Raw genomic sequence first — 7780 nt, forward strand, 5'->3', positions numbered from 1 at the left:
ATGCGCACAGCACACAAATAAACTAACCTTGTAAATCTGGCAAACGTCAAACATGCGACCCGCGAGATGTTTCGTTTTTAAAAATGTATGTTTATTTTTTATTGTGAGCTACTAAATTGGCAATTAAATATATTGCGTCATCTGTAAAAACTCAAAAGACGCCATTATACAAATTACGACAAATCCATTTGTGCTCATAAATTGGAGGTTCGTAAGTTTTTTTTAATTTGTCGGGACATTTTTAGTCTTTGTCAAAAATAACGGAATTAATACAGGTAAGTACTCGTAATTAATACATTGAATCAATTTAAACACGTAATATACTGTCAAAATATTAGTCAGATCGATTTGAGGTCTTTTTTCCTCGATCCAGATCTGGCACAGTTTGAGTATGTCAGTCGGTGTTGATTATATTTTAACACTAAATTCGTTTCTAATTTATATTAATTATTAATTTATATATACATAAATTATCGTACGAAACTCGGGATACACATTTAATGCATCTTAATCATTCTATAAAGGTTCCTAAAGATTGCCATATTGAAGCTAATTGAATGACAAGACGATGCATTGATTGATTGTTTAGTATTCCCAAAGACATACGGTCGGCCGTCGGCTTTTGTACTTTCTACTTTTGCGTAATTCACTATTTCAGGCATTTAAATAAATTATGTTTTTTACAGATTTTTATCAATAATGCAAACATTCTTCGCTTCCATGCAGGTGCTCCCTCAGTTAACTAGTGATAACTATGTTAAGATAATATGTTATGAGGAAAATAATGAATCAGGTCATTAAGGAAACTGACAGGGAAGGTGTGCCTACATTAAGACAATTTCAGTAGAATTATAATATATGGAACGCAATAAGCAATATTGGATACTTGTGGGCTGAAATAAAAAAGTAAAAAATGAAAGGTTCCTGTAAACAATTATGCCCGCAAATGATGAATTTTGAAGAAACTCTGGAAACTATCACAGATGATATAGTATAGGACTTCAACAATGAAGATGTTAACGAGTAAATTGAATATCACTCAGAACCTCTGTCAAATGACTGCTTAATTGCAACAACTGGTAAATGAAATACACAGTTAATGTAAGGAAAAAGCTGATAAAATTGTCTTTGACAGTAAAAAATATGAATGAAGCCTTATCTATTTTGAAAATTAAATACAGCATGTTATTATATAGAACTCTTTATCAAGAAAACAAAAAGTATGGAAGTATTTAACTAACTCTTGAAAAATTTATAAAGAATCACCTGAAAGCACTTAAACACCTCATTAACTTAATTAAAAAATACATCTTTTTTACATCCCTCGACTTTCGAACATTCAACATTCGCACACATTTTCAGGAACCAATTATGTGCGAAAGTCTATTGTATTTCAATGCTTGGGACAAGATGTCGCTCTAATGGTTAGTAATACTGTAATTATATGTCTGTATACTGATAACATAATGAATCATACATGCAAGAACATTTTTTGCTCAAATTATAATTGAAGCTCTAAGGTTTAAATATCAAATCAAAATGCATATAAATTTTAAATCCTTATTTCAGATTTGCTGTCACAATCTCTGAATGTGTAAGTACAAAATGAACCAGTGCAAGATCTGTTTGTTTGATCCCATATCGTTGAAATATACTTATTCTTCTGACATTCTCAATTATTAAAAGGTGTCAAACCAAAAAATAAAGTCACTAATTATTTTCATTAAGGTTGTGTAAGGTATCTCATCATTTCCCTATCCGCACCATGTGGTGCATAGGGCACTGCATTGGCGCATCAAATGCAGCATATTTCATCATCGGTTACATGAAGGTAAGGTGATCAATCTTACACTTCAGGTGCTATTCCAGGGACTCAAACATTGCAGTGAACGTTAAGAATAAATATTTTCTGTTGATCCTGCCAGGAATCGAACTTGGGACCTCAAGCACGGTCGGCAAACGCTCCGACTACTACCCTACGAGGCAGACATATCTCTACCCAATTTCCTTTTCCAGAATTTACATAAGAGTTGCCGTAAAGCCGAAAACGCTCGTCCAGGGCTCTGCTTTCATTTTTCAAACAGGTCTGTTTCCTTTGTCAGCTTGGACACGGACAAAGGGTATGCAATATTATGTTTCCCAGAATTTGAGTTCATTGTTGGTTGCCATAAAGGAATAATAGAGCATAATATATTTAATCAATTTATTCTAAATTTGTTGCAACAGAGAGGGAAAACATTTTTGAGAAGAGAATATGGAAGTATAGGCATTTACAGGGCTTTTGACCTGTCATTGGCTGGTTTAAGCGGCCACTTTACTTATTGTGTTTAAACATCCAAATTTCCTCAACTCTTCCATCTGTTGACTTTTGTGAAGTAAAAGAGCTGAAACCTTTATCATGTGGGTGAGATTCATCCATCCAGCAACAAATTTAGATTGGAATAACTCCCTAGGTAGGAAATCCAGCCAGTCCGCAAAATTTGGACATACTCAAAACATTGTTGAATTAACTAACTGGTAAAAGAAGAAGTATAAGAATTGGAAAATTGTTTTTTTAGGTGTTGCCTAGTAGGTGATTTCAGCCGGATGATATGAATGACAGGCCATAAGCTCTGTAAATGCCTAGACTTCCATATTCCCTTCTCAAAAATGTTTTCCCTCTCTGTTGCAACAAATTGAATTTTATTAAATTATTTCTCCCTAGGGAGGAAATCCAGCCAGTCCGCAAGTATTTGGACGTACTCATAACATTGTTTTATTTATTTTCACTATGGTACCATATCCATAAAGTCTGTATTATTTTTTTTTAAATGTTATGTTGAATATGCATATTAACATTTAAGATTGTTTTTATTTTATTTTTTATGGCTTACAAATAATGAACAATACAATAAATTGGTATAATATCACAATTTGTTATGTTTAGAAATTTTTCATGAATTAAATGTGAATACAACATGCACAAATAATTAATAAAGTAAAAAAAAAAACTTTTTTTTAATCAACTAAATTTAATTTTTGTAACTTTTTATAATTTTTATGTGTATTTAACATTTTATTTGGACTTTAATATTGTTATTTTAATTTCACTAGATTTTTTCCCCTATGCTTATTATTATGGCAACAGCCTAAAAAAAATCAGTACATTAATATGTAAACTGTGAATCAATTGAGTTAAATCGGGTTGTGGTCCTATGACTATCGTCATGGACTTACGGCTCAAAGGTTAGAATCCCATTCTATCCCAACTTGATTCCTATTTTCTAATAGAGAGTTATTTACAACTCGTCAAAAATGGCCCTCAAAATTAAATGTTTAAGTAAATCATAAGAACACAAATCTCTTTTAAAAAAATATATAGTGAATTTTTATACCGTAGAATAAATAAATGCAGGTAATCATCATCATCATTTCAATTCCGCACCTAATTGCATAGGGCACTGCATTGGTACACCAATCGCAGCGTATCTTGATCTTTTTGTTACTTAAAGAAAAAATGATCAATCGTACGCTTGGGGTGCCAGTCAAGGGACTATGAAATATTGTACTGTAAAATCACCTTTTAAAATAAATATTTCATGTCTACCATGTCAGGAACTGAACCTGAGACCTCTTGCATGATAAGCAAACGCGTTGAGAGGATGTGAGAATACATTTTCTTGTAACAAAAGGTAATATAAATAAAAATAATTTCAAATGTACTGTTTTCGTAAAACTAACTAACTAAAACTAAAGTAAATACAATTCTTGGCCAGAGCCCTTATTTCTCCCGGTGAAAGTGATCACATTAAGGTTCCTTATATTTAGAATATGTGTTTAAATATTTATGTGTGAGATATGACTATATTTTAATTACGTGTGAAAAGGAAACTAAAACACCAAAATATTTTTTCAATAACAGTACTTGCACTGTAGTTTATAAGTTTTTAGGTATAAAATAATAAAAAAAACTACAAAAAACTAACTAGAATTTAGCTAATGCTCTACATTTGTGAGAAAAGGTTTGAGTGTTTGATGTAGTTGTTGTAGACTCATTTCTGTAGTCCGCTTTTCTGCTCTGGCACATATTTACTCCCATTTTCTCAGATGATCATAAAGGTGTTAAAAATTGACACCAAATTGCAACATTTGATATTTCCTCTTTGCTAAAAATAAAAAAACAAAAAATTATATAATTTACAATACATTTTTAATTACATTTATATTTAGTACAAAATGACATACTAAAATAAGCACTTAAAATAGTAAAATATATCTTATTTAGGTAAGTTGGAAGTTATTCATCAGGTATTGCAATAAACCTGCCAATATACATATTTTTGTATATTGTACAAAAGTTCATCAGTACACACAAGAATCAAACACCTTAATTATTCCGCATATTGTTAAACCTTTTAAAAAAAAAACTTTGAAGGCTATATTTTGTGATTTATATGTTTTATTTCTCAGACCAAATTATTATGCAGTAAAGGTAATATTTATAAAGTTGTCTGTAGGTATTGTGATTATGATATTGCAATTCAAATATGTGTAAGCTGATTAATTCTAAATATTCAAAATGATATAAGCGGTGTCATATGTAATGGTATAACTTTGTATTTTCCATATGGTGACAAATTTCCTTTTGTTAGGACATGCCAACGTGAGCTGTAGAGAAAATATTTAATATAATATGAATTTTAAACTAATATAAGATATTTTAATAGTACTTACTTTATTTTTAAAAAATTCTTATGTACTTTGGCTCTTATTCTGTTTGGTAATAAAAAAACATTTGAAAAAATAACAAATTGGGTATTATTTAAAGCAAATCTAATAAATAGTTTAATATGGAAATAAATGATGATTGATATTATAATATACAAATGTATAATAACTGTGTAGGTAGTGATATTTCATTGTTTTTACAACATCTTTAATACCCAGACTGGTATCTTAACTATAAAAATATATATATTACAATTTATATAATAATAACTGAAGTATTGTATCCTTTTTTATTTAGATTTATCTTTATAATAAAGATATCAGTCATAAAGGTGTAGCGACGAATCTTGCTACTGATTATTTCAGATTTGTGAATTTAAGTACCACTTAACTTTCATTTTTTAGTAAATTACAATTTAAAATGAGAATTTTCAAGAGTGCAAAAAAAACTTGAATTACTTAATAAACAACGTGTCCCACCTCCAAGCAGATGACGAATATATCCGATAGTTTGATATCCATATATTCCATTACAGCATAAATTTAAAGAGCCAATCGATACCATCCCTTTGAAGGATCCGCTTTACTGGTTTAATATAATCTGAAAAAATACACTTCTAAAGGTTAAATTATTTACAGATGTTCTAAAAGAGAATGAGATTTTTTTTAGAAGATAATATTATTAAAAGTCTAGACATTTATAGAGCTTACTATTTACTACTATTATTATTAATATTGATATAATATTTGTTTTAGTACAAAGGTATATTTTAACACCACTATTCATAACATAAATTATATTATATTACAATAACCTTAATAATATTGTATCCTTTTTATAACACATGCTGTGAGCTATTATAAAGGGTGATGGGTTTAGCAAAATTAAATATCTTATGTGTATGCATGTCCAATTGTCTTTCATTGTTTCTTAATAAACATTTGTAATTTTTCACGTCTCTGAGGGAGTTTGTCGTTACAAGATTCTCTTCCTTTTTTAACATGTTATTTTCTGGATATTATGTATACCTGTGTTATATTTATAAATACCTAATTTTACCTTTTTATTTTCATTATTTCTATATGTGTGAATTAAGATGTTCTATTTTGTAATGTACATATATATGAATAAATAAAATTGAAATACCACCACCAAACCACTAATAAAATAAATATTAATTATGAGGAAGACTAATGAACAAAGAAGACCAAGAAAGAGATGGCATGACCGAACCCAACAAATTGTTTGAGAAGGATCTCATCAGTGGTACGGGCGGTACGGCAATACTTTGTAAGGCTCCCCTCCCACTAGGCAGCCTGGCTGCGGCAGCTAATACTACATATGACGGCTTATTAGATACCGCACACTAGGCAGCCAAGAATTCCTGGCTGCGGCAGCCATAAGAACGCGTTTGACGTGCACGGCAGCCAACTGGCTGCCTGCAGCCAGAACGAGACAAAGCAAATGTATGTGACTGCCTCAGTCTCCGCGCACTTGTTGTAACAGCCAGAAGTATTTTATGAAACGAATTTGCAATGATTTTCGATACAGAAGATCCATAAAATAATTTTGAAATGAACCCTTTCAAGTAAAGGATGAATTCAATATCTTCTTTTTGGTTTGCGTTTCTTACGAGATAAAATGTAAACAAAAACATCTTCCACATCCATTTTATTTGGACTGGCCGTCAGGCTGGCTGCTTTAACTGGCTGCGCAAAATTTTGACTGCGGCAGCCGGGCTGCCTAGTGGGCGGGAAGCCTAATTATCAAAAAAAAATTAAAGGGGAACATAAAAGCTGTTAATATATTACTTGCGATTTTAACCAAACAAAAATACCGCTGAAACGATAAGTATTTACATGCATGATAATTATTTACATTACGAATATCAACAATTAAAACTAACAGTTCGCAGTAGCGGTATTGCAGTACCACATGCGGATATGGTAATACTTCAAAAGTTGGAAAAATCAGCACATATGCATGAGATTTTGTATGACTGCAAACGCATGTGTGTTGTATATCCTCTGGCTGTCCCCGGGAAAACGGCTTGGTGGTTTGTTTATTTTTTACTAACACTAGCTTATTCTTAACCTTTTACAATTTATAAATATTATAATGATTAACAACTTGAGAAAAAACTCGTAAGGTAGGTTTAAACCGTACACAATATATAAGTTTGATTAAAATATCGAATTAGATAAACATACCTTCAAATGATGATTCCTGTTGTCGCGCAAGATGTACATTTAGGGACGCTGTGGTTCGTATGCAAGTTTCTATAGAGTACAGTAGGTATTTCACAGAGGTTCTATAAAAATAAACAAAATCCCTAAGGACATGTAGATCCGGGGCATACTTATCATTTACAAAAGTAGTTGAACTGTCACTGTATGTTTGTTTATGTTTTGCATTGTTGCAATATAAAAAGTACAGTTTGACGTGTAGAAAAAATAAATACCCCACATGGCAGACGTTATAAATTTTCATCAGGATAGCAAAAGCGTTATATTTTGTAATAGGTATATTCATCTCGTCAGTGACGCATGCGCACGAGTATTTTTTCTCATTTTCGACACTCACGCTGTTGCGGGTAGATATCGAACTATGAAACGTCAATTATAAAACCGTCTAAATAACGAGAAATAACGATTGAGGTTTGGTAAATTCAACATAATTAAGTATTTTGGGTCGTTCTTAAGGTCACAACAATGTTTCTATTGAAAATCATTATTTTTGGTTTTATGTGTTCGAATTCATTTACGTAATTTGACATGTAATCATCAGAATTGCCATATGGAAAACCAAGTTTAACCGCGTTCAAAAAATAAAAATCCCTAAATTACACCACGTTATATTCTCGTCCGAAAGTCGAGATCATCTCGTGGGTGTCGAGAGTGATCAGAATACCACTGCTGGTGTTCTTATGGTAACACTTTAAAAATAACAGTACTTAAATAGAACACGTTGAGCTTGTAACCAAATTTAGTGCTGCCAGCATAAAAATAAGTTGTACATAGTTGAAATTTTTACTGTTTTTTTTTTGTACTCTTTTTTGATGAATTCTAAAGC

General features: G+C 31.2%; 2 long non-coding RNA genes across 4 annotated transcripts; one reads left to right on the plus strand and one right to left on the minus strand.

The window, feature by feature from the left end:
* Positions 1-44: 44 nt before the first annotated feature.
* LOC148277604 (uncharacterized) lies at positions 45-3746 on the plus strand. Its single transcript, XR_015823416.1, has 3 exons — positions 45-275; positions 687-1424; positions 1570-3746. It is a non-coding gene; the product is annotated as an uncharacterized LOC148277604 (long non-coding RNA).
* Positions 3747-3884: 138 nt separating this feature from the next.
* LOC148277605 (uncharacterized) lies at positions 3885-7566 on the minus strand. Of its 3 annotated transcripts, none has more exons than XR_015823415.1 (3): positions 6919-7552; positions 5167-5308; positions 3885-4145 (listed from the first exon to the last, which is right to left on the minus strand). It is a non-coding gene; the product is annotated as an uncharacterized LOC148277605 (long non-coding RNA). The 3 variants fall into 3 exon arrangements; XR_015823414.1 differs by having other exon boundaries at positions 5188-5308; positions 6919-7539; XR_015823413.1 differs by having other exon boundaries at positions 3885-5308; positions 6919-7566.
* Between the last annotated feature and the right edge of the window lie 214 nt (positions 7567-7780).

Source organism: Micrasema longulum, unplaced genomic scaffold (genome assembly GCF_059751315.1).
Source record: "Micrasema longulum isolate JH-2025_06_02 unplaced genomic scaffold, ASM5975131v1 h1tg001007l, whole genome shotgun sequence".
NCBI classification, from domain to species: Eukaryota; Metazoa; Arthropoda; class Insecta; order Trichoptera; family Brachycentridae; genus Micrasema; species Micrasema longulum.